This window comes from Rhamphochromis longiceps, unplaced genomic scaffold (genome assembly GCF_057381845.1).
Source record: "Rhamphochromis longiceps isolate RC_006_pf unplaced genomic scaffold, R_longiceps_female_GT1.1 unmapped_scaffold_4, whole genome shotgun sequence".
In the NCBI taxonomy this organism is placed as follows: Eukaryota; Metazoa; Chordata; class Actinopteri; order Cichliformes; family Cichlidae; genus Rhamphochromis; species Rhamphochromis longiceps.
The window spans coordinates 2,250,884-2,278,379 of NW_028187224.1; the positions used below are offsets into that span (position 1 = coordinate 2,250,884).

The window sequence follows — 27,496 nt, forward strand, 5'->3', positions numbered from 1 at the left end:
CTGTGTGTATATATATATATATATATATATATATATATATATATATATATATATATATATATATATATATATATATATATATATATATATATATATATATATATACACACATATATGTATATGTGTGTGTGTTTCTTTTAGAATGTTTAAGTATGTAATGAGAATAAACTTATAAAATGAATATTCCTTGCTTGATTGATATGCTATATGTATGTTTTAAACATCAAATAAAGATTTCTTTCAGATGTTACATGTGAATGTGTTTTCTTAGAAATATATGAAGGGTTAAATTTATATTTTTTTGAATGATTTTAAATACATTTAAATTGTATTTTGAAATATATTTTATTAATATATTTCAAAATATACAAAAAATGGCCAAAAAATATATGTGCTAAAATACATTTTAAAATATATAAATATATTTTAAAATGTATTTTAAAATATATTTTTTTACCGTATGGGCAAAGCTACACCAGAGGGTTGTGCTGTGTAACAGGTTGGTGCAGGTGGTGTTATCTACATTTGAACATTAGGCAACAGTCTCATGACGACACTTTATATTGTTCACTAAAGACCAACAATAACAGAGACAAAGGGAGAGCAGCAGAACTAGTGCTAACAATTAGCACTGCTAGCCTGCCCACCAACACCAGCTAATGTTCTAAAAACGATGATCAATGATTTTGCTGTAACGGCTCCAGCTGTCTGTGTCAGGGACACGTTGGAGATGAAGTGAGTGATCCAGTGACAAAGGTTTGGAAAGCTGCAGTCAGCTGAGACTAAAGGAGTCACCTGACCGAGAGACCAAATGTTTCACTGAGAACGTCCAGATGAACAGAATCAACCTTTGGGATAATCTGTTCCACACATCCATGTTTCACTTACTGCATTATATTTCCTCATTGCTGTGCACACAGGCCTGTGGCTTATAACCAACTCCAAGTTCAGACTCAGAGGCTGCTGAAGCTGTTTTCTGGAACAGAGACGTGTTGGATATAAAAGCAACTCTTCTTTATGTGTCAGCACTGAGGAAAGGAGCAGCTTCGTTTCTAAGTGTATGAAGGACTGTAGCAGTGTGTGTGTGAGCTTTATTTCACAGACAGAAGCATGTCAAAAACACAACTTCAGGTAAAAACAATACAAAATCAAAGAGTCTGATCAGAAGGATTAAACAGAGGAGTGTGGGACTGTTTTTAACAGACAGCAGGTTAAGCCAGGCTGGAGGAGTAAACTGAGCCTCGGTGTGAGCAGCAGTGTGTTTGACAGGAAGCTGAGATAAACAGTCTGGAGCCCATTTAGTGCTTCATATGAAAGTGTGAGGATTTGAAAGCAAATCTAAAATCAAGCAGGAGTCAGTGTGAGAATGATTTGTGCTTTTCCTCAGTCAGATGCTGGGAGTTTCAGTTCATCCATGTTCAGCGTGCTGTGCTTTGTGTAACAGGAGAATATGACAGTATAAATCAAGTCTTCATGTCACTGAAAGCCTCCACAGTCTGCTATGGAGGTGCATCAGTTTGGATTTACAAGAAGAACATTTCTTAAACCTGCCACAAGATGGCGCTCCAACAGAAGGGATGTCCACAGTGTAACACAGACACACACATACTGTGTGAATGTGTGAGTGAATGGGCTTTCAACACAAGGCTTCTGCTGCTACCTTTAATGACATAATTAGCTAACAAGAACAAACTGTTAATTACCACCAAAGAACGGCTCCAGATTTTAGCTGCTGACCATTTTGTGAAACGTTGATTACATCAGCTTATTGTTGATTTTTCAACCTTAATATCAGCTGCTTTAAAGGAGCCTCGTTCTCTCGCAGTAACACTTTTCTTCACTAGATGCAGTGCAGGCACAGTCTGTGTTTCTAAACTACACACTAATGTTCATTGTTGTGCAGCTAAATCCTCCCTCTGGATGGGAAGAATCCCTGTCAGGCTTCAAACACCTGGCTTGGTGTTCTGGAGCTAATGTGTCACCTGTGAGGACTCTGAGATGAACACACAGCAGACACTTCAGTTCTCCGTCTGTGTGTCCTCAGTTTCCCAGCATGCCTTGGCTGTGGTGGTGGAGGTGAATGAGGGGGAACATGCTGCTCTGTCAGCACTCAGGTTTCATACCTGGTGATCTCAGAGGACAAAGCGGCGTTACAGCAGCGCACGTTGATGAGACCTGATGCTCTGAACAGTTCAGACTTCAGCCTCACTCTGAGAAAACAAACGACTGACTGTCAGCAGCAACTACACCTGCTCCATCAGTGACGGAGAGAAGAACTGAGACTGAGAGACATACAGCTGCAGGTCAAAGGTCAGAAACGCCCGCTCTTTGTACGGGTCAGGAGTTAGTACTGCAGAGGTCAGAGGTCAGCTTGCTGACAAACCATTTGAAACAGTTTGGAGCTAAAAGCACAACAGCAGAGGAAAGAAGAGACACTGCAGAGATGATGCAAAATATTGTGTTTTGTTCTCAGCTGTCAAAAAGTGTAACACACGTGTTCCAGCACAGCCTTTGTGTACTTTCACTTCTCCATACTGTCCATTGGAAATCCTGTTTGTTCCTTTTTGATTTCAGTCCATGTGTCCAAAGCAAACTTCTGTCCCACACTTTCTCTGCTGACTCTTCACCGATGCTCAGATGATCTCAGATGATTTCACCAGAACTCATCAAAATTCGGGCTCCACAGAAACCCAGACGTCACTAAACAAGCGTAACAAGCAAAGTGAAAACTGGTCGTTCAGCTTTATTGACCAAAGATAAGCTCACATGTCACCTCATGACACAGACACTTATTTCCACAGCATGCACGAGGACTGACAATAAGTGTCTATAAAGCCACTTCTATCTGCCACACCTGTGCTTCTGTCATGGTTGCTCTCCTCTCACTCTGTCATTTATCCACAGTCTGCCTCCCTCTGCTCCGTCAGCTGACGTCCTCTCTACACCACCTGCTGTGTTTTATCCTGCAAAAACACATTTAAGAAGCGTTGCACCGAGTAACGGGAGGAACTGCTATAAAATCCATTTAAAGGAGGTGGTGCTGAGTGCTGTGACTGGGGTCCCACCACTGACATCACGGGTGGAGGACATGTTGGAAAACTGCTACAAAGTGCTGTGCAGCCAGCAGAGCTTACAGTCTGTCCTGTGTGTCATACAGGCTCTCACACTTAGTGTTTCTGTGACACATTGAAGAGAAGTTTGTGTTGTTCACAGTTGTGCTTGTACTGAGTGACAGCTGACATGACCTAACAGGAATAATGTGTCTGTGCTGAATGAGAAGTAACACACAATGAAGTCTTGATGCATCTCAATCATCCAGGAAAGTGAGTCTGTTGCTTCTGTTCATCTGGACGCAGCGTTTTGTGGGAGAAACGTGTCGTCATCATCAGGTGACGTCTTCAGTCTCAGCTGCAGGTTTCAGTCTTACAAACAGGACATTTGCATAAAGACTGAAACCTGCAGCTGCAGGAACGATGGGCTGGGAGCTCCGTTCCTTCATCTTAATTATGCAGATTCTCAGGACCATTGATCAACAACCACTGATCCATGTCCATGAGTCCCATTCACAGAGATGTGGGAATGGCTGCAGTCACAGCATGTAAGATGGAAATAAATGAGAAGTATTTAGCTGAAGTGGATTTGATTTATGTTACTTCTTTTTTAACTTGTAGTTCTACATTGGAAGATTATTGTGATATTGGAATATAAAAATACATTTATATTCTATTATTTTCTCAAAATAAGCGTCACACTCGTGGAAGCCGGTGTAGCCGCCGAAACGCCTGCATTTATGGAGACTTTCAGCCCCAGGTAGGCCAGTTATGGATCTTGGGATCCACATTATGTCAGCAGCTGTTCTCCACCGTGAACTGTGTTCAAACAAACACGCTCACGCCTCACAGACGACAGCTTACAGTCTGTAGAGATAAAGTGACTTCGTACAGCCCCGACCTGCAGACGCTGTGCGCAGAGGTTCAGGAGCAGAAGTCCCGTTGTAAACATATCACGGCAGACCCGACGATGTTTGCATGAACGCGCTTTTCAGCATCTCTTTATTGACCACTTTACACACACGGTTGCTGTGCGCACACAGCCGGCTGTAGCTTTGCAGCTCACAGCCCGACACACACCAACAACAGCAGAGAGAGCACAGACGTTAAGGCGTGATTGCGGGTGCCGCTCAGGTGCGTCCGCCTCCCCTGCAGCGGCGCTGCAGGCCACGCCCACCACAGTCAGGTCAAGGCTCCAAAAGCCCAAAGGCGATATAACAGTTTGTGTTTGCTACATGGATCATTGTAGTTCAGCTGTTTGAGTGAGTTAGTGTTTGTGTGTCTCTCTGTGTGTGTGACTTCCAGCATCCTTAGTCATAAAATGGTAATCTACCCCACACCCAATATATGGTTCACTTCCTGTATTGGTTCAGCGTGCACAACACAGTGAAGCCACTAAAGGGCAGGAAGCTGACCACACAAGAAACAGAATCTTCACAGAGATGTGTCGACAATAATCCTCCCCCAGCACAGAGTGGCTGGAGAGGTGGTCAGGATCAAAGGAATGTCTTGATCCTACAGATTGAACTAAGACCTGTAAATTTTAAGAAACACATTGATAACATTCAACAATTAGACTCAACAGGGGCCATTAGGAAAGCCACAATGTTCATAGAGGGGCCATGCAGCTCACACTTGACTGTGACTCCTGACCAGGGCTGGACTGGGACAAAAAATGGTCCCGGGCATTTTGACTGGAGACCGGCCCACCAGGTATTATATGTAATACTCTGATAAATATCAGTGGCATTTATTTTGTGTTTTTCATGAGAATAAGTCGAAGAGAAAATAACATTTTGAGGTTAAGAGTGGTATAAATATGTGATATAAATGTTTGTATTAAATTGTATAAATAGTGTGTGGAAAAATCAGTTACGTTAAAAAAAACATAATTTCATGGAATGTGAATGTCTGTTAGAAGAGAAGAGGTGTAATTTGTTTGTATGCTACGTCACGAGAGGTCATGACTTGCAGATGACTTCCGGGGGAAAAGAAGTCGAGAGGAAGGACGGAGAAAGAGAGGGAAAAAAGGAGGATTACTAAAATGGCATAGACGAAGCACGGGCTTCGGGACTGCTTATGTCACCAAAGTTGTTCGGCAACAACGCATTACCCGCCTGCGGACTTCCCGGTAATCATTCGGAGTGTTTGAGCCGGGCTTCCCGTACCTTTTGTGCTGGAGAAAGCACGGGGCACGTTTGGCTACGTTGGCTAGCTGGAGCTAGGCTAACGCCACGGTCCTGGCTAACGGAGATTCCGCCGGAGCGGAGAGACGGAGTTTTGAGAGTTGTCTCGGGAGAGAGTCGCTAACCGTGGATGATTCGCTGCTATCTAAGGAACCGGAGATTCGTTGCTCGCTGCCGCGAGTGGAGACGGTTGCTACCACAAAGAGCGAGTTATTCATCGGAGGAGGTCGAGACGTCACGGATACACGGAGGTATTGTTATTATTAAGAGCTCCAACTAAAGCGCGCCAACAACAAAAATAGACTAAGAGTGCACTCTGGGGAAAGAATAACATTGGACAGGTTAAGGGCAAAAATACTAAAATCTATCCCCGGGGTTTATTGTATGTTTTGTATATGTGTTTTTTTCATGAAGGAAAAAAGGGTTGGATGTGAATTTCCTGCAATTTATTAACCCTTTAAGACCTACCATAGAACCAAGTCCGCCAGAGCTTATATTATATTTTTACATGCTGTGTAGCCATTTTTGGGAGCATTTCAAGTTGCTATACATCAATACAACCATAATATACCAAACTTTAATAATATGTCTGCATTAGGTGCATAGTAATTACATAAATTGCAAAAAAAGTGCAATAAACTACAAAAAAATTGAAAATCGTTTTTGTTTTTTTTAACATATATTTCTAGTTAGAGAAATTTAAGAGGCTTATCCCTCAAAACTGTAAATACAAAAAAGTTGCACAAACTAGTTTCCCACCACAGGAAATTTATTTTAAGTGTCTTCATAGTTTTATTTTTGAAATACACCAATTTTTATATACTGCAGGAAAAACGAAAATAAATATTATAGTGCAAATTTGCAAAATAACAGCATATGCATCAAAATAAACTATTTCCAGCAGTGCAATATGAGTCCTCAGCATCCCAGAAACGACACAGAAAGTCATGAAGTCAAACATAACTTTTAAAAACACAAGTATAAGCTCATGAGGTCACGATGGTAAAAAAAAAACTAATTTCCGCAAAATGACGCCACTTCCGGTTTCGGGCAGGTCATGCGGTCATGTGATAGTTCGCGCTGATGGACGTAGGAAGTGTTACAAACATCGGATCGGCGAAGCGTGTTTCTGGAATATCATGTTTTTGTTGCTGCAAGTGATTTTTATGCAGTTTTTGCAAAGCTATATGTGGAAGGAAACTGTGACCTAGGACAAGCATAAGATGTAAGTACAACTCCTCCAGTTTCATATGCAAAAAAAATGATTGCACTAGCTTATGTGGTTGCAGAGCTACCGGGATTTAAAAATAGTTACGCAAAACAGAGCGTGCCCGCTCCGATCGGCTGTAAAGGGTTAATACATTTTCTAACCCTGAGATCCTGTGTTGGGTTTATTGCATGGTGTCTTATCATTTGAGTATTCAGATGTATTAGCCTTAATCGGTTAAGTGTATTTCCTTAGCCTCCGCTTGTCTGTGTAGACACGAGAATCATATGAACTAGGGCTGGGCGATATATCGAGTTTTTTAAAAATATCGATATATTTTCATACGAGATATAAGATGTGACAATATCGTTTATATCGATATAGTCTATGTTACGTTATAATTATACTTGTGGAGCCGCAGGTTTGCCTCTCTTTCGTCCACTTTTGTCTCTACGCTGCGTTACTCGGCCTCGCCTCTCCTTCACTGAACACAACTCCGCCTCCCCCATAGCTTCACCTGCAGGCAATGACAAGATGAAAGCGGAAAATCTCCGTTAGCGAGTTACCGTGCGTGGGGCTGGACGGTGTCAACGTGTTAGCGAGCTAACCACGCTAACAAGCTAACCGCGCTAACGACATGCAGCCCGGAGGTGCTGCACGGCCTAAAATCCTTTCATTTTCTCAGAAATCGACAGTGCACCTTATGTATGAATTCTGGTTGTGCTTACTGACCGCGAACCGATTTCATGTGGTACACAGCGCTCAGCAATCTGTCAAAAAATGTTTTAATATGACTTTGCTAAGCTACGGAGTTGCACCGCTTGATGGATTGTCAGAGGACTACGGCTACCGAGGAGGAGCCTCGCGGAGTGATACGTGTTCAGAGACCTGTTCAGAGACGTGGTGCAGCTGTGAAATCTGTCTCTTTGTTATTACGCTCAGCATCTATTAGTTTACATTTTGACTGCACAATTGTGAGCTTTTTGTTATGCACAAAAACAACATTGTTTTCTTTTATTTATGGACCATGATTATTTAATAAATGCTGATAATTTATTTTTGAGTAATTTCTTCATGTACATCTACGCTGTATGTAAATAAAAGTGCCCGTGTGACAGCTGGGACACAGTGTGACTAAGAACTCTCTTTTTGTTCTTAACTTATGGCTTAAAAAAATAATAATATCGAGATATATATCTTATATCGCCATCCAGGTAAAAAATATCGAGATATGAATTTTGGGTCATATCGCCCAGCCCTAATATGAACCCTAGACTGATATTTATTTTTCGAGATGTATCTTTTATCACAGAATGTTTAAGTAGAGTCAAGACTGCACCCGAAGGCATAAGGGGGGAGTCTTGTCACACGAGCCGGTGGTAAAAGTTTTACATATAGGAAAAACCATGAAGCCTTTGAATGAAAACAAACGCTGTTGTCACAGTGATGGACGCTGTCTTGTTGGTATACATGCATCAGTCTAATAAACTTAAACCTGCACCATCCTCCCTGTCCTGGTATTCTAAACAGGAAGTAGACTGTTGGTCGAGTTAACCTCCTGAACATCTACAACACACGGTGGAAACCTGACATTAAGACAGAGACTAGAGGTGAGACATGATCATTGCTGATTACTGATGACAGATTTAGATATGTTTTCATAAACCTTTCATTTGCCACATCAATAAACAGCACGGCAGGGCAAAATATGTTTTCTAACATGGCAACCTTTAAAAAGTGAAAGGAGACAGAAAGACAGGTGAGAAAGAATCAAACGGACTTTTTGATGCATTTTACACACAGTACTGGTGCAGAATCTAGAAAATGTGGGAAACACTGGCATCATATGCAGTACTTACTTCTGAAGAAATTATGATGGGACCCTAAAAAATGACTATGTACAATAATGGATTTCTATACATTTTACATCAGATGGAAATGTTTGTTGTAAGATTCAGATAATTATTTATTAAAAGTGAGACATTTTAAATGAGAACAAGAAAGAAAAGTATTTCTTTGTGCCCCCCTCTCCCTGTTAATGCCCTACCTGTCCCCCTGGCAACACTTTGCTAGACCCGCCCCTGCACAGTTACCAGCTGTCAGCTACACAAAAAGGATCCTGGTGTTATTTGTCTCTCAGAAACAGTTCATAACTTCAACTCATTTTTGTTTTGTCATGTTTTGTTCTTTACATTGTCTTTCTTCTATATAATTGTTAAACATTTAATAAATATGTCTACAAAAAGATTTTAAAAATCAGACATTTCACACAGACACCCAAATGATTTCTGACTGATGAAGGGGGCTGAAGGTGCCCTGCTCTTGCCCAGCTTCTGCTGCTCTCTCCCTGCTCACTGTCAGCAGCTGGCAGCCTCGGTCCTGCCTGAGACTCTTCATCTATCAGTGCCAAAGAATATGGGAAATAACAACGCACAACATGCACATTACAAAACAAGCACATGAATCAGCATTACATTCATTAGTGAAGTGCTGACGTTCGTTCCTAAACTTTGGGCCTTAATTAACATCACTGTGAACTAATGTTTGCTTTGCTTCTAAACCAGTGAAGCAGCGAGGGGCTTTCTAAGGTTCCTGCTCGTAAATGCCCAAAATGAGTCGAGTATTTCTCTGCAACTACAAACTCTGTTTTCATCAGAGGTGTAAATATTACAGCACTGTGTCAGAGTCACTGAGGCTGGAACACAGAAAAAGGAAGTAGATGTATTTATTTTTAGACTTTATTGCCTGGAACCACTTTAAAAATACGCTTTGGGTCACAGTTAACTGCAGAAAACCAGGAATCCACATATGAACATTATCTGTGCAAAGATTTATGCTCACGTCACACGAGCTGATAAGGAGAAGCCAAACCTGGAAGCCACGACTTTGTTGAGGGTGTTTTTTGCAAACTTCTCTCCACAAATTCACATTTTCAAACTGCTTCAACATCTCACTCTGTGTATTCGTGTGTCTCTGAGCTTCGGTGCAGGATCATCATTAAAATGGTGGAAAAATGAGCATGATTGCAACGACCACGGCACAATGGATCAAGTTACAAAAATTAAGCGATACTGATCAACGCACCACAACGATTATGTCACACGACACAGGATGTGATGTCACAACTGGTGCGAGACTTGCTGGCCTGCTCCTATGAGGGTTGTTTTCCGGGGATGGCTTGTTCCTCTTAGTTGCGCGGTCGGGGTTCCCCCAGGTGTCGGGTGGTTCTTGGGGTCCAGGGTCCTGTCTTTGGCTTTCTCTGAAGTGGCCGGCCTCTGCAGTGGTTGGCTGGCCGCTGCTTCTGGACCGCTAGTACTCCTTCCCCTGGCTGTGGGAGCTCCATCTGTGGCATCAAGACCAAGGGCGGATCTAGAGAAATTTTCTTGGTCGACATGGTGCATTTTTTCCACCGATAGGAAACGTGGATTTTTTCCTTTCTTTACTGTTTTCGCGCTGTCCTTAGAAAACGCTTAAAACACACACAAACGTGATGACAGTGTTTAGAACAAAGCGTGGCTGATATATATGATCATAACTCTGGATTTACTGGCCTGTAATTAAAATTTAAAAACTTTGAAGTCCGAACTTTCAATGTGGCTGAAACAGAGACTCAGCGTTGCTGCAGCTTGTTGCTATGGCAGCTTACATCAGTCATGTGATTTGGAGGTGCAGCGTGTCCGTGGACCACAGAGGGTTAATAACACTCACTTTCCTCCATTTCCACAGTGTAACATCCACCCACCTGTGTAAAATCCGAAATTCCCATGGTGTTGTTCAGAATGTGCTCTGGCACGATCATAAGCATCGCTTGCTGCTGAAAACAAGAAAAAAGCCGGTCCTGCTATGGGCTGAACCATTTGTTACTGATGCAGGGGGGGACACTATGGAATATACTCAGTTTTAGCATTTATATTCACTGTTGACTGTAACTACGCTCAAACTGTTAATGCGATCTTATTTTAATAAACAACACTGTCATATGCAAAACTGGGGTGGCACTTGGGGTGGCAAGAGATCATTTTAGGGTGGCACTTGCCACCCCACACTCAGAAAAATAAAGGTGCCAACTGGAACCAAAAGTGGTTCTTTAGACTGATGCCATAGAAGAACCTTTTTTGGTGCCACAAAGAACCTTTCAAACAATGGTTCTTTGAAGAACCATTTCTTTCAGTGGTTCATTGAAGAACCTTTAAAGGCAGGCACGTGCAGAGGGAGGGGGGGGGGGCTAGAGGGGCTTGAGCACCCGCCCCTTTCCTGATGGGTGCCCAAGGTGCCCTTTTGTTGAGGCAACTTTAAAAAAAAAAAAATTATTATTATTTTTTAATGTGTGTGTGCGTGCGGAGTCCTGTCTGTGCCCCTCAACAATAATATTTAACTATTAATCACAGTTTTGCTAAATAAAAGGATCTGGCTTGCATCAGTCACATGATCACATTTAACCAATGATTGCCCTTGACGGCAGAACGCTGTTGTGCCAAAGTAGTTACCCCCGTCAAAAATTGTTTCCCCATTCACGGGAGCGCGCAAAGTAGGAGGAGCCGCTTGCCCAGCTCCGTTCTGTACGCTACTTGTCACTGATCTGCAGTCAACGCGATAAAGAGTAAAAGCTGGAAAACAGCAGACTCGATGAATTTAATATTAGTTTCGTGACATTGTAATGTGCCGTGTGGAAGACAGTTTACCTTATACTGTACACTTAAATAACCTGCTGGGAATACTTTGTCTAGAAAAAGACTTTGATACTATAATACTGTAAAACCAGATGGAAACACGTCGCTCTCCAGTGAATTTACACTCGGTTTACACTTTGTAGCGAAGCTATCACGAATGAGTTCATTTGCAAAATCAATCTCAATCTAACCAATAAGTACTGTAACTTCAGAGAAGATGTCTTATTCACAGCAAAAGTTATGGAGGGATACAGATTTTATCAGGCTGTGTGGCATCGGCTGCCAAAATGTGTGCCCCCCCCCCATCTGTAATCCATATTGGCTTTGTTATCACAAAGGGTATATTTGCCAAATAAGTCACAGTATAACCAATAAGTACAGTAACTTTGGAGACCATGTCTTATTCACAGCAAAAGTTATGGAGGGATACAAAATTTATCAGGCAAATTTATACAGCAAAAAACTATTTGCTTTATAAACAGTTTTATAAAGCAATGATGTCACCACTCCATGGTGACATCATCTCTACAGACTGTGGCTGTTACATATCCTCACCTGGTAATAATAAGACTGTCCTCAGCTGCACACAGCTCCAAGATGAACAAACTGAAGTAAATACAAATTAGAGTTACCATAGATTGAAATCTTGTAATCAGAGCTAATTCTTAGTGAAACTCTCACAACATCATATCATGATCCTGGGTTAGTGTCTCGGTCTCAGATCACAACATCAGCACAGGCTTGGCTTGGGTGAGGTATTGAGTGGTTCTTGTCCATGACAGCTGCAGGTACAGTGCCATCAGCCATGCTGCACCACATGTCTGCCCAGGAACATTAGTGTGGCTGAGTCTCATGTAAACATTGTGCTAAAGTGGTGGGAAAGTGGCTGCAAGCTGGCTGCACTGTGTTCAATACTCTCAGTATGATATCCACAAACCTCTGAGTGTCACAGAGTGGGCCTGTGCTCAGCTCACTGTGCCCCATTCAATTCTACTTGCATAGTTTTACAAGTAAAATTAAAAGTTGCTCAATGATAAGTTATTGTAGTAACAACTAAGTCCATGGTCATTATTTGTTAATAGTAGCTTAAAGCTTCTGCACCAATCATGGAGCACCAGGTTTAGAGCATGTGGATCTACAAAAGTAAGTCCCAGTAAGATGGGCTGAGCCTTACATACTAGAAGAAACATGTCATTCCCAGCAGATGAAGCGCCCTTTAAAGCAGGATGTTAAGGTTCAAAATTATTGGGGATGGAGACAAGAGAAAAACCACAATAACAACACTGGTCCGGTCGGGTTGAGTCAAACGATGATTTTAATGATCACACACGTGGGAGATGGACACTGATGCAGACAGCCTCAAATCTCAAAATGGTGGCGCATTGCTCAAACTCTTATAGCCTCTGGTGCCTCCACCTTATTACAAAAAGCCTAAACATTCACATGCTTTCTCTCACACAGCGCCTAAGCTATGACCTTGGCTCCCCGTTTATCTGCTCCTGCTGAGATGGGGCAGAAAACTCCACTATGTTCTGTTCTCTTCTAATCAGACAAATAAGGCGATGACTTTCTGCAAACAGTATTTCTTATAACTCAGCAGTATAATGCATCATAAAACAATATCATTCATTCACAATAAATCAGCAGTCTACTTTAATGCAAATCAGTTTAACTAATGCAACCGTTATCAGCTTCTTCTAACTCAGGAGAATAATGCAAACTAAAACTACATAATAATTCACAATCTTTAATTAGGGGTATAACATGGCATAAAATAATATTATAATCTAACAATTCCCCCTGATGAGGTCATTAGAATAATGACCTCACCAACACCCTTCAATTCAGTGTGGCCGGGTTCATCTCTTCTCACTCCTGAGGTCCTTTGTCCCCCTGAGGGGCGAACCATATGTGGGATGACCTCTGTGTTTGCGCAGTTCAGATGCAAGAAAAACTATTATTCCAACAATAGCAGGTACAGATGACACTTCCCAGGTCTCCCACAGCTTTATTTTGGTGCTACCTTATACCCTTCAGACGTACTCAGACTAGAACCTCTGTCCAAAGAGCTTTTAGCCTTTATTTTATTGCTGCAGCTACCAGTGTCGTCCAGTTGGGTGATCCTCTGCTCTTCATTCTTCAACCTTAGGGGTTAGACAACCCTTCAGTCGTGGCACAGATCAGGGGATTATTCTGCCCCGATTTCAAACAACGATCTGTGTATCCTCCAGAAAAAGGAACAGGAAGGTGTCCCCCTTTTTGCCCAAAAGCCTCTCGAACTTCGTTGGTCTGGTGTTCCCGGATTTCCGCCAACCCCTTCATGGTTATTGCTGTGTTTATGGGATCCATCCTTTTGTGGTGACTAGCTGGAGCCCAAACGCCATGACCCTTGGACCCAGTTGATGTCTCGGCAGTCACTGTGTCTGTCTCTGCTACGGAGGATCCTCGCATCTCTGTGACCTCGTCTGGTGTCTGTTCCTTTCTCTGTAAGAGACAGAAAACCAAAACACCTCTCTTCCTACCCCTAATAATCTAATGTTGTTATCTACTGACCTTCTAGTGTTTCAGAATTGGTCTAAAACATTCAGAATGTCCCAGGGACTTATTCTAATCATATGTGTGTGTAAGCGTGTTTGCATTTAGCCCTCTGCACTCAAAGTCAATACCTGCAATATATCAGTCTGGACCATCACGCCGAATGAAGCTTATGACCTTCAAAAGACCAAGTGCCAACTTTTGCAAGGTGTGTCTGAGAATTATTGAAACCACTCTTTTTAACACAAGACAAAGAAATTAACAAATCTTCTAAACGCTATTCAGTTCATTTCAATGATTAATGCTTAAACATGGACGTGATGATTTATGCTTCTCACTGATTCTCTACAAAGGACCAGAAACTTCTCGGGCCGCTATTAGCTTAAGCTTTACCATACCTAAGGTATTAAAGACACAAATGAAGTTATAAAATGTTCAAATAATCCTTGTTTGATGTTAAAGCTCAACTTTCCCCCCCTTTTTTTGACACATTCCAATGTGTCAAATCAACAGAGCTAGAACATTCAAAAAAAAGTTAGGCAGCTACAAAGTTTCCCAGACTCTTAAGGTGATCTGCGTGTAATGTCCTGACTCAGGTATTTAATATTTTAATAAATGTCGTTTAATTAACTGCCACTATTTAAACTAAACAAAGGACATAATTGAAGAAAAGATCACAAAGAATAACATGATATCAGTGTTTTGTAAGCGCGTGCGGCCTTCTATGCTCGAAGCCTTTTCTCTCAATAGATCAGTCAGACATTCACGCTGACTGTAGCTTTTAACCCTTATTAACTTGAGCACAACTCTACAATGAGCAACAAGTTGCAATATGTATAAAAACGATCATGGTTACACCTGCAATGAAAAATTATATCATTATCCTAACACCTGTAAATAGAAGATTCATCAGAGGTTATAACAATCACAGGAACACAGATGTTAGTATAAGGTCAAAAGCTTCAATAAATGATCATCGATGCAATGCTTATTGCATGATTCTCCTACAATAATAATGCTGATTTTAAAATAACAGTAAAACACCCTTTTATCCCGTTTCACTCGACACATAAACGTTTATAAATGCCTCTTTTATTTTTAATTTTATTTCCCCCTGTTCTCCCCTTACTGACCACAGCAGGGGGATCTTAGTTTTGAATCAGCCATGAATCCAGCTCACCTGATTCATCAGTGAGCTCCACCATCACTGGCGTCTGACAGGGTGGCGCTGCATACTCTTCCTTTAATGTCACTATTTTCAACCTGTTAATTAGAGTGTTTAAACCTGAAGTCGACTACGTCCACAACAAGTCAATACAGCTGTAAATGTGGCCAATTATCAATCTATTACCAATCAATAACAACAGATAACTTCTATTTTATGCATGCTTTTAATCAACCACTCACTCAGAGGATCTCCAATCCCAGGAAATTCCTTCTCCTCCTTTAATGAGTCTGTCCTCCTTCCATGCCCTGGTAACTGGTCCATCCAGAGCCATATGATCTCAAATATACATACAACAAGCCAAACCACCCCTTGGTCACACCAACCCTTTTCCGCCCCGAAGATGTCCAATGCCATCCTAGTATGGACTGAAAGTGGCTTTAACGCTGACTGTTCTGACAATCCATTTTATAACGTTCCTGGTCAGATTTGCCAATCTCTGCACCAGGGTTTTAAACGCTTCGCCATTTTCATTAGTTTTTATTTTTATTTAGTTTCGACTCCAGATTTTCAATTTTTTCCAGTTGTAATTAGTTTTTACCAATTCTTTGCTAGTTTAGTCTAGTTTTTATTTTCTGAAAATCCTTAGTTTCAGTTTAGTTTTAGTTGTGTTTTGCAAAAATTAAGTGTAACCAAATCTCAGTTCCATCATATCAATCATGCTCTTCTGGTTATCCTTGGGTGTTGAGACTAATCACTATTAACTCTTGCCGCACCGAGTGTTCCTAATTTTGGTTGAAGTGAATTGATAACCTTTTTGAAGGCGATTGTTTCACACATTTATTTAGATGTCCCAGTCCTGTTATCTCGGGATACATCACGCTGCCTTATCTGGGGTTAGCTGTTTTCGGGGGATGCGGGTTGAGTGGGGGAGCTCTTCAAGGAGGGGGAGTGTGCTCCCCCTGATGAGCTCTTCAAGGTAAGCTAGGTTAACCTTCTTGTGTGAGCTTTTCAAGTGCACTTCGAGGTTTGTGGGATTTTTAGTTTTATAGATGTCCCTCATAACCCCCTGATGACCCAGTATTTCATTTTTGCACACTGTAGTACACATTTAGTTTTTGCTTGTAGCTCTCATACTCTACTTGCCACTCCTCTAAGTCCTGATGTTTCTTAGAGAGGACAACAGTACCTTTAAATTTATATCACATGTGTGGGGGTGTGGCCTTGCCAATTGTTTTTATTTATTTATTTATTTTTTAACTCAGGTTTTGATTAATTTTCAAAAATAAACATCTAGTAAATAATTCGAGGGGTCTTTAAGGATTAAGCTTATTTAGTTTCACGGAGAACATGACTAATTTATTAATGTGTGCTCTACACATTGGGACTTTGTACATTCAGTCAATGCAAATCAGTTTAACTAATGCAACCATTATCAGCTTCTTCTAACTCAGGAGAATAATGCAAACTAAAACTACATAATAATTCACAATCTTTAATTAGGGGTATAACATGGCATAAAATAATATTATAATCTAACAGTAGCTTAAAGCTTCTGCACCAATCATGGAGCACCAGGTTTAGAGCATGTGGACCTACAAAAGTAAGTCCCAGTAAGATGGGCTGAGCCTTACATACTAGAAGAAACATGTCATTCCCAGCAGATGAAGCGCCCTTTAAAGCAGGATCTCACTTTAAACCTAAAGAACTTGCTATGAGCATGCAGTGCATTCATGGTTATTATTCATACGATTGTGGGTAGCCAATAAAGTGCAACTATCACATTACATTTTATTATTAAATTGTTGTTAACAATCCCTTCACTTCTGCTTATCTAATTCATGGTTGCAGGATGGCTGACAGCTTCCATTAGGCAGGAGGTAATGTCCATTCTGGCCACAGTGCAACCCACAATGTGTAACTGACACTATTATATTGCATTATGTCACATTGTTACATCTTTTTAATAAATGATGACAGTCAGCTGAATTTTCTGCCCCCTTGGTGGAGGACATCAGGATCAGCAGCTGCTGCTCCATCACAAACACCACAGAAGAAGAACAACACTGGATCAGATTATCTGGACGTGTTTGACAGGGACAGTGTTCATGTTCATGGACAGCAGGACAAAAACAGACGATGGAAACCTGCCAGATTTGAGCTAAACTGCTCGTTTCCATGTGTAGTCCCTGGGAGGTCACATGACCAACAAAGACACACAAGCTGTGTCCCAAAACGTCGGCTGCATCCTCCGGAGGCCGCATTTGAAGGCCGATGACGTCACAGCCAGGCGACGAAGGCTGTCCCGATTCCTCGACTCCTTCAAATGCGTCCTTCATTCCCCCGAGTTTGAAGGATGGGTCAGGTGTGTCCTTCGTGGCCCACCATATCCCAGAATTCATAGTGCGGCCCAGCCAAATTTCAGCTGCCAACAATGGCGGCCGCTACTAAGTTTTAAAATTAGTCTTATTAATCTTTCTGGGCCACAAAATAAATTTTTAACATATATTAAGGGGAGAAAGTAGCTGTGTAAACTTCAAATATCTGCTGGGTTCATCAAGACATCGCATATTTGCAAAAGCGCGCCGACGTTTTCGGAGACGTCTGTTACCCACCCGCTCGATAGCAAGCCGGGGGGTTCAATGGTCACTCCAGCCGGCGAGAGCAGCGGACTCCCGGCTTCATCGTTTTCAGACCCCGCTCTTTGGCTACTCAGGTTAAACATGATACAGTGGGGCAAAAAAGTATTTAGTCAGCCACCGATTGTGCAAGTTCCCCCACTTAAAATGATGACAGAGGTCAGTAATTTGCACCAGAGGTACACTTCAACTGTGAGAGACAGAATGTGAAAAAAAAATCCATGAATCCACATGGTAGGATTTGTAAAGAATTTATTCGTAAATCAGGGTGGAAAATAAGTATTTGGTCAATAACAAAAATACAACTCAATACTTTGTAACATAACCTTTGTTGGCAATAACAGAGGTCAAACGTTTACTATAGGTCTTTACCAGGTTTGCACACACAGTAGCTGGTATTTTGGCCCATTCCTCCATGCAGATCTTCTCGAGAGCAGTGATGTTTTGGGGCTGTCGCCGAGCAACACGGACTTTCAACTCCCGCCACAGATTTTCTATGGGGTTGAGGTCTGGAGACTGGCTAGGCCACTCCAGGACTTTCAAATGCTTCTTACGGAGCCACTCCTTTGTTGCCCGGGCGGTGTGTTTTGGATCATTGTCATGTTGGAAGACCCAGCCTCGTTTCATCTTCAAAGTTCTCACTGATGGAAGGAGGTTTTGGCTCAAAATCTCACGATACATGGCCCCATTCATTCTGTCCTTAACACGGATCAGTCGTCCTGTCCCCTTGGCAGAAAAACAGCCCCATAGCATGATGTTTCCACCCCCATGCTTCACAGTAGGTATGGTGTTCTTGGGATGCAACTCAGTATTCTTCTTCCTCCAAACACGACGAGTTGAGTTTATACCAAAAATTTCTACTTTGGTTTCATCTGACCACATGACATTCTCCCAATCCTCTGCTGTATCATCCATGTGCTCTCTGGCAAACTTCAGACGGGCCTGGACATGCACTGGCTTCAGCAGCGGAACACGTCTGGCACTGCGGGATTTGATTCCCTGCCGTTGTAGTGTGTTACTGATGGTGACCTTTGTTACTTTGGTCCCAGCTCTCTGCAGGTCATTCACCAGGTCCCCCCGTGTGGTTCTGGGATCTTTGCTCACCGTTCTCATGATCATTTTGACCCCACGGGATGAGATCTTGCGTGGAGCCCCAGATCGAGGGAGATTATCAGTGGTCTTGTATGTCTTCCATTTTCTGATGATTGCTCCCACAGTTGATTTTTTCACACCAAGCTGCTTGCCTATTGTAGATTCACTCTTCCCAGTCTGGTGCAGGTCTACAATACTTTTCCTGGTGTCCTTCGAAAGCTCTTTGGTCTTGGCCATGGCGGAGTTTGGAGTCTGACTGTTTGAGGCTGTGGACAGGTGTCTTTTATACAGATGATGAGTTCAAACAGGTGCCATTCATACAGGTAACGAGTGGGGGACAGAAAAGCGTCTTACAGAAGACGTTACAGGTCTGTGAGAGCCAGAGATTTTCCTTGTTTGAGGTGACCAAATACTTATTTTCCACCCTGATTTACGAATAAATTCTTTACAAATCCTACCATGTGAATTCATGGATTTTTTTTTCACATTCTGTCTCTCACAGTTGAAGTGTACCTCTGGTGCAAATTACTGACCTCTGTCATCATTTTAAGTGGGGGAACTTGCACAATCGGTGGCTGACTAAATACTTTTTTGCCCCACTGTATATAAGTCAGAGGGCCTGGTGGCGCCAGTGTCCGGCAGCCTCTGTCAGTGCGCCCCAGGGCGGCTGTGGCTACACTGTAGCTGCCATCACCAGTGTGTGGATGTGTGTGTGTGGATGACTGGATGTGTGAAGCGCTTTGGGGTCCTTAGGACCAAGTAAAGCGCTGTACAGGCCATTTACCATAAGTCACTCGGATAACTTAAAAATGTAATTGTTTGCCTTTATTCTGTGTTTCATTTGTTCCGGAGTAAATCGGTTTGGCTGAGATCAAAGTTATTAGATTATTAGATTAAATACAACTTAATACTACAAATTAATCCATCGGTGGGTTCCTGCGGGATTTTCACACAGCTGAATAAACGTCAAACAGAAAACTGATGAAACAGAAGTGTGAGACGGTCGAGAGTTTACTCCAGTGTCCTGTAATATTTTAGATAGCAAGGAGCAGACGGCGAGTTTATTAAACTCCACCCACACAGCGGTGACACAGATCTGAAGGCTGGACCGTCCCATTTCACAGCCTCGCACTTCTGGCCTTCTCGGTCTTTGCAGGACCCGGCTGTTGGGTCTAAACTCAGACCCCGCTGTATCCAGGACTTATTCCCATGAAAGAAAAACAAGGCAACAGTGTTAGATCGATTTCTTGCGCAAGGGAGGCCCTTCCATCTGTGACCAGCACGTCGAAATGACCACAATGGTGGCCTCCTCTCGCTGCCTTTATTGACAAACTTCAAACAATAGTTTACAAAACACCTCCCCTTGCAACCCCCCTTTGGTTACAAAGACAAGGCACTGTATGTAAATGACATACACTGTGTGTGTGTGTGTGTGTGTGTGTGTGTGTGTGTGTGTGTGTGTGTGTGTGTGTGTGTGTGTGTCTGCTGATCAAAGGGTCATAAACCCAGGAAGCTTACATCAGAAGAAACAGATCTTTCAGATAGGATGTATCTACAATAAAACCTCCCCCAGCACAGAGTGGCTGGAGAGGTGGTCAGGATCAAAGGAATGGCTTTGATCCTACTGCTTAAACGAAGACTATACAAATTTAAGAAACACAATGGCAACATTCAACAATTAGACTTAACATTTCCCTCCTTTTTGTCATTGTATACTTAAATTTCAACTTATGCACCCTTTGTTCAGACAGTGTCAGTGTAGATTTCATTCATGCACAGTAAACTACATCCTATACATAAGCAAATCAGTATCAACAGTTCAAAAACAGGAATTAATATCTTCAAAAGAAGATGCCACCAAGGACCAGACGGTAACCAAGCTATCCAGCCTTGTGGCGGATCTACTCCTGTCGTGCAAAAGTACACAACTGAATGTCAAAGGTCAAACAAGAAGAATCATCATTCTCAAAAATCATATGTCACTACAATCCAACTGTATACAGACATAGGTATTTAAACGCATCAGTCGACTTTATTGTTTGTCCATGTGGCTCTCAGCTAACTTCAAAGCTGCAGCCTGGTCAACACCCGTCTTTATGACTCCTATCAACCCCCCAAATCTTCTCACTGTAGGCATCCTGTGGGGGTTAGAGTCAACTGGTGAATTATCTGCATTTACAACTCTTCTCCTGTCCTGTTGTCACCACAGAAAAAGCTTTGTAAAGGAAATTGGATCAAGCTGTTTTGATCTTCTTGGCTCAAAACCTCAAGTCTTCATGATGTAAATATAGACAAAAGGCTTCTCTGTTTACATCCTTCTTGCAGAAGACAAAAGAATAGGTGATGTTGCCATGTTCCATGGTTAATCTCCAACTTGGGCTAATCCATTGTCCTTCATACACATAGGCAATTGGCCTGTTTCCAGTTCGTTTAACTGTATAATGTCCTGCAACAAGTCATATTCTTTGAGTCAGATGAGCAGGTCTGTCTCACCAGAGCAGTTCACCTTCCCAGCTACTGGTGAATCAACCTTCCATTCAGGTTCAGAGCAGTTGAAAAGTTGGCAGTGTTCCTGGATGTGTTGCCAAAGCAACCAAACAAACTGTCTCGCTCTCAGTGATGCTATATGGCCACAGTCCAGAAGAATGTGTAGCCAGTGGCATCACAAGCATAACCATTGGTCTCGTTGTTTATGTGAGCGGTTGTGTTCTTAAACTGCCACCAGTAGTTGTTGAAAACCCATGCGGGTACTGGGTGTGGTTTGCTCTGTTCCAGTGCGCTCCCTGTCATCCCACTCAGGGTCCACAGGCACAAGAAGATGCACAGCACATTCCCAGCCATTCTGATGAGTACCTGTGGCTCAGTTAGTTTCTTCACCGGATTGAGACGAGGGGCCCTGGAGGCTTTCCCCCCCCCCTTTGTTCCCGGTCTTCCTGCCACTTACTCCGAGCTGGCCTGGATGTGTGTCACCTTCTTGCAGTGCGCTTGATATATCCAAGTGTTCCTTCCAGCAATCTTCACTGCTGTGGTCGTCGTCAGCAGCATCCGATATGGACCTTCCCATCGTGGACTGGACCAGCACTTCCTCTCCATGGCCTTATCATCATCCAATCTCCAGACTTCAGGCTCTGCTCCTGCGAAGAAACAGAATCATCTGGCAGATCATTTGTTCTCATAACTACTTTACTTTTAAACATTTTCAAGCATCTAATCTGCTGATATGCTCTCTCTTCTGCTTTTCTATCATCACTACAGAAGACTGGAACTCTAAATGCTCTAACATGTGTAATCTCAAAGAGTCAGACCATTCTCTGTTGGAGTAATCCTCATGTACTTATTCTATACAGTCTAACCATGTCCTGCCTGTCTTCCTAAATCTTAACTTTACTGCCTGCAAAAAGTTTTTTCTTTTTAAAAAGTATTTAATAATCCTAGAGTATAAACTAATTCTAGAGTGAGTATAACGACTGCTCATCTCCCTCCTGTTGAGACATGGTATAGCCAATGGCTCAAAATAGCAGCAGTCTTATACAAATTATTAGGCAGTACTGGTTTATCACACAGATAAAAAATCATCCTGCAAGCTTGCTCCCTCTGTAAGTCACAACTGTTTTCCTGCTGTAGGTGAGTGGGCCTGCATGTCTGCTGATGTTGTACTGATAGAAGGTTAACACCATGTTTAACTACAGCTGCTTCTCTTGTGATCTTATCTGCAAGAACTTTCCCAAATGCAACTGGATCTCTCCCTCACATGTGTGCTGCACATTTACAAACGGCAATTCCACTGGTTAATAACACTGCATCCAGCAGATTTTGCAAGAGTTTGGTGTATTCTGCAGGTTTCCCTGTAGAAGTTATCTCACCTCGTCTCACTCACTGCACTACAAAGAAATGTACAGTAGCAAATGTATACTACCTATCAGTGTATATTGTCTCTCTACAGCTTTACACGCTTCCGTTAAAGCTAGCATCTCTGCTGCTCAAGCAAATATGAAACATGCTAGTTGTCCTACATAGATAACTCTCTCTCACTGTCTGCTACAGTAAAACCTGTTCTAGTCTGTCCCTCTGCTGTTGTAAAACTCAAATCATCAACAAACCAAACCTTTCCCTCAACAAGTGGCACATCTATTAAGTCATCCCTCAGCTTACACTTCTTCTCCTCGCGCTCTCTACTCAAGAGAAGTGGCCTCCTCCATTGGCAAAAAGGGTTTGACAGATTCAGAATTGTGCACCACTTTATGGTAATATGTGTGGTTGTGAGAGTAACAGTAACATTAAAGACAAGTGTCTTGTAGGTGACAGAAATGTAAGTTTAGTCTGCGATAGTAAACATCTACCTCTTCTGGAACTAACAATTGCAAAAGGTGAAATAAACTATTTCCTGAAACATTGTACAGCTTAAGCTGCTGCACATACTGATCTCACGCATGGAGGTAAAGCACGAGCAACTAGAGCTAATCTTTTAGGATAGTAAGTTACTGGCTTCACTTGTGGAAAAAGTGCTGTTAGTTATTTTACAGTCACCTGGCATTTGTGCTGTTCACAGAACCACAAGTCCATCGCTGGACCTCCTCTGCGCTGTCACTTTTTGGAGCTTGGCACGCTCCCTCAGCTTCCATCTTATGGGCGATCCTCTCAGTCACTCCTTCTCGTCATGGCACCTCACGACATCTACAAATTGAAAAAATGACACTCCTCTCGCCACACGGCTTTCGCCATGTGTCAACTCCCCAATGAGACATGTACAAGAATGTTGCACAGTCTCCCTAAAACAATCTCCAGGGTTTGTCCCTTGGAGCAGCTTCACTCGCTGTAACCCTGTGTAAAAACATTAGTCAGCACTTAAATGTTCAGCTTGTTTAGCTCCCAGCTCCTGTATCACAGAAGACAAAGTCTTAAATTTAAAACAACTTCACATTTGCAACCAACTGTAGATCATAAGAGTAATAAAGTATTTAGCATCACAGAGACAAGTATCATTGCAGGTTTATTCTAAACTCATTAAACTCCTACTTTTCCCATAATTTGTTCCAAATTATTTAACATCTCAATGTTATTCCACATTGTAATCAGTGACTTCCCTTAAGTTTGTCACTCACCATGAGCCCAACAGTGTGGTCAGATAATGAGCTCCATGTAACTATTCTGTAACCACTGCACATCTGTTCAATCGTCACTTGTCTGTCTGTGCTGAATCCTTTACAAATCACATGATCAACCATCTGCTGTAAAAAGAAATGTAAATGTTAGCGCTGCGCAGGTGTATACACTTTCTCACAGTAATGTCTGTGAGCAACACAAGTTAGTGAATAACACACACACATGGTAAATTCACAGAAAGAGAATTTAAACTAAAAAGGTTAAATTTTCAGAGTTCACATAGTCATGTGACCCACAGGAGGAATCCTGTGGTCTCCTTCTGCTCCTGCAACAGAGACACACACAGAGATACATCCACACCTTTGTCAGGTGGGGGTTGACTCATCAAACAAAACTTTCAGTGCACCATGAAAGTAACAAAATAAAAGAAAGATAGGTCTTGTTTAAGTCATGACACGTGTTCTTCATGCCAGGGGGATAAATCGTAACAACCCAATTGGCAGGTTCAACTTAGTAACAAAAACAAATCAACAGCCAGTTTAATCTCAAACATTCATCCAATCAGCCATACACACAACATACAGCATAACCCTGTTGTCTTAGCACATAATAAGTTTTAGTTCTCATGTAACTAAATGTGTGCCATGGTAAAACTTCTTCACACACCAGAAACTCACAATCAGCTCACTCAACTCACTCATTTAAGACCTCTCATCAGCATTCTGTTTTCTCCTCTATGATGCAACCATCTGTCCTCCTATAATATTCAGTCCACTAGTCTATGTATCACTTTCATCTTACTAGTGACTTGGACAAGATGACAAACAGAATCTCATGCTTAAGATGCTGTCTGGTCTCATTAGTATCATTGTATGTGTATATGCATGTAGGGTTAGTATGGTTAATGCATTTTCTGTATGTTTTTGTGTTCCTCTCTCATCACACTTTCATTATTCTCATCACTGCTTAAAACAACACACATCTCTCTCTGTTTTTTTCTTTAACTGTACTTTTCTCCAAAACAGAAAATAGCATTACAGCTGTTTCAGACTGAGAAACACCAAACACTCTTCGTGCCATCATTCATCCACACAACTATTTTATTTCTTTTTGTCCACTGGGCAGGTGACCTGCAGAATCACGTCTGCCCCAGCTGGATACCTTTCACACACACCATGACGTCAGACACTCTCACACTCGCCGAATTGATCAGGAGAAAAACTTTCTTCATCTTCACACTCTGTTACAGAAACACCATATGTTTTTTTTTTTTTTTTTTTTGTGTTGTGTTGTGTCAGGGATGGATATGTAGTTGTAACGTTTGTGTTCACTTTCTTTCCTTTCTGTTTCCTACCTTGCCTAGTCTGTAATGGACTCAATGCTGCTCCTAATATGCCTTTAATCTCTCCTCCACCTCTGCCTCTGCTCTCTCACACGCTTCTCTGGCTCTACTTTCTGCTAACATTCTTGCTCTTCCTAATGCTTTTCTACGGTGTTGTTCTAGAGTAGTTGCAGTGGATTGAGCTGTAGTTTCATCCTCAGGTTTCACAAGAACTTCTTGCAATATTGCTCTTTTAACATTCTGTGCTTCTCTCCTCTTCTGAGCCTGCTCCAGCCACAACTTAGCAACTGCTAACTGCAATTCCTTCCTCTGCTTCGCTTTACCTGTTTTACCTGCTACACTTACAGCTATTCTTTCTACCAGCATTTTACACTTAACTTCCACTAATGTCCCTTCAAATCCATATTTCTCACACCAACAACCTACATACTGCGTGCTGCCTGGTAAAACTTTCTGCATAAATTTTACATCTCCTTCTAAGGCAGACTTACACATTTTATTCTCCATTACAAGACAACAATCAGCCACACTCACGCAGACCACGTCTGGCCCGCACACACACACACAACATAGGCCTATCGCTTGCGTCTGCACGCACAGCTAGCGCTCTCTGTTGAAAACTCTCAAACGCCCCATATGGCGGAGAATTCAACCTTCGGACACTCTCCAACGCCCCAAATGGCGGAGATTCCGGACTCCGAACCTAGGTTCTCTCCACGCCCCAAATGGCGGAGAACTCTCTACGCCCCAAACGGCGGAGAAGCCTGCGTCTCTGTCACGCGGCTAGCGCGCTCCCAGACTCACGTTTAACGCACAGCCCGTAGCCGAATCAAGCCTCGACACGGTGCTTCTGAAGCAGCGCGTTGATCTTTCTGACACACGCACCGGAGCGTCAGCTTCAAGCGGACCATCACTACGTCTCACATCTAAAGGTGTCAAGGTAACTTTGAACTGAGTTCAGTCAATCTGGAGTTTTTCCAAGTTTTCTGTTGCTCTCTGTGAGAGAAGAGCGTTAAAGGCGGGGCTCTCCAGAGTCCAGCAAAACAGGAAACCACAGCAGGGTGTGTGTAAGTGTGCAAACCAATAGAATGCATCGTGGTGGGGGGGTCATCACTGGCATTGGCAAGAAAAAAATAAAATAATCGGTCGTACCCATGCTTCCCTGACGTCATGCCAGCGCATATTGGGAAATTCGTAGGCACCGATCGGTTTTCTATCAGCCATTTGCTGGGAGTAAGGGCGCCCTCCGTTTGCGAGGTGCGCCTGCTGCTGGCGGCACAGGGAGGAGAGGGCGGGGCGGCGGGGAGTCTCTGGCTGGCTGGAGCGGCATCTAATAACCAACTCGCAAAACAAAATAAAAACAACACAACAAACAGATATTATGATACAGACTTATAATCTGCACCCATGTTTTTTCTACATTCTATAAAGTGAGCGCGAGAGCCCTCGGTGCGCCTGCGCGCTGCTGAAGTCAAAGTAAACTTTATTGTCATCTCCGCTACAGACAGTCCAGCATATAGAGAGACGAGACGACGAGGCTGCAGTTACAGCGGTGCAAGTAAACAAACAATAAATATAAGAAGAGTAAGAAAATAAATCTACACTTTAGGACTCGGGGTAAAGGATCAATAACAATTTAAATTTATAATTTACAGTTTGATGATTTAAAGTCTCACACAACCCGTCAAAAGGGGCGGGGCCGGCTGCTTCCAAGTAGAGCACATTTCATTTATAATGATGTAAATCCAAGCCCATCATGGATTCACGATCTGAATCCTGGGTTGTGTGAAATCCCAGAAATCAACCTTAGACAAAGTGAATCTGTGAACTAAGGTGTAGGTCTGTTAGGTTAATTGTGCTGATCCTCGGGTTGGGGGATTTGTGTTTGTACTGGAGCGCAAAATTCAAACCAATGGAAGATGGACAACAAAAGTTCAAAGCCATCAGGTGCTCAGGTTAGAAAAAAGAGAAAAGATGCAGGTAAGCAGACGTGTGATTGGATAATGGCAGGTCATCCTGAACCAATCAGACTAAACTCCAAACAATACATTATGTTACAGATTTTATTATTAATTAGTCATTGTTACTTGTTGATTTGTCCTTTTCTCATTGTGTGACGAATTATGACGACTGTTTGGTAGCTGTTATTGTCTCTCTCTCTCTTCATGTGTGTTTCTCTGGTGAAACAATAGTTTTGTGTTAATGTTAGGGCTGCACGATTTTGCATAAAATGAGAATCACGATTTTTTGGCTTAGAATTGAGATCATGATTCTCTCATAACAATAAATAAACATAAAACAACAAATGTCTCACGTTTTGTTGTTGCAGCAAAATGTTGTCCTGCTTGAAATTCCGTCTCCACCGTTGCTCGACGCTGCGTGTACAGAGCAGGTAGTGCAACAATAGAAAAATAGTTGCGGGACGGCACTGTGTAGCGTTTGTCTAGGGTGTTGATCGTTTTCCTAAATCCCTCGTTTTGCACAGTGTTGATGGAGCCATATCTTTG

The 27,496-nt window shown here is 42.3% G+C and overlaps 1 protein-coding gene and 2 long non-coding RNA genes across 6 annotated transcripts in view; 2 read left to right on the plus strand and 1 right to left on the minus strand.

Moving 5' to 3' along the window:
- The first annotated feature begins 4,646 nt into the window (after positions 1 to 4,646).
- LOC146640666 (uncharacterized) overlaps positions 4,647 to 27,496 on the plus strand; it is a 31,199-nt gene continuing 8,349 nt past the window's right edge. Inside the window, exons 1-3 of one of the 4 annotated variants that reach the window (XM_085399987.1) lie at positions 4,647 to 4,763; positions 5,025 to 5,487; positions 7,974 to 8,053. The gene's annotated coding sequence lies outside the window, so the exon portion shown is untranslated. Of the gene's footprint in view, positions 4,764 to 5,024; positions 5,488 to 7,973; positions 8,054 to 25,425; positions 25,930 to 27,496 lie in introns of those variants that run through there. The other 3 variants (XM_085399988.1, XM_085399985.1, XM_085399986.1) reach the window with 3 other exon arrangements.
- LOC146640667 (uncharacterized) overlaps positions 24,897 to 27,496 on the minus strand; it is a 35,315-nt gene continuing 32,715 nt past the window's right edge. Inside the window, exon 2 of the long non-coding RNA XR_014909996.1 lies at positions 24,897 to 25,321. This is a non-coding gene — a long non-coding RNA (uncharacterized LOC146640667). The remainder of the gene's footprint in view (positions 25,322 to 27,496) is intronic.
- LOC146640668 (uncharacterized) overlaps positions 25,299 to 27,496 on the plus strand; it is a 36,948-nt gene continuing 34,750 nt past the window's right edge. The window contains exon 1 of the long non-coding RNA XR_014909989.1: positions 25,299 to 25,432. This is a non-coding gene — a long non-coding RNA (uncharacterized LOC146640668). The remainder of the gene's footprint in view (positions 25,433 to 27,496) is intronic.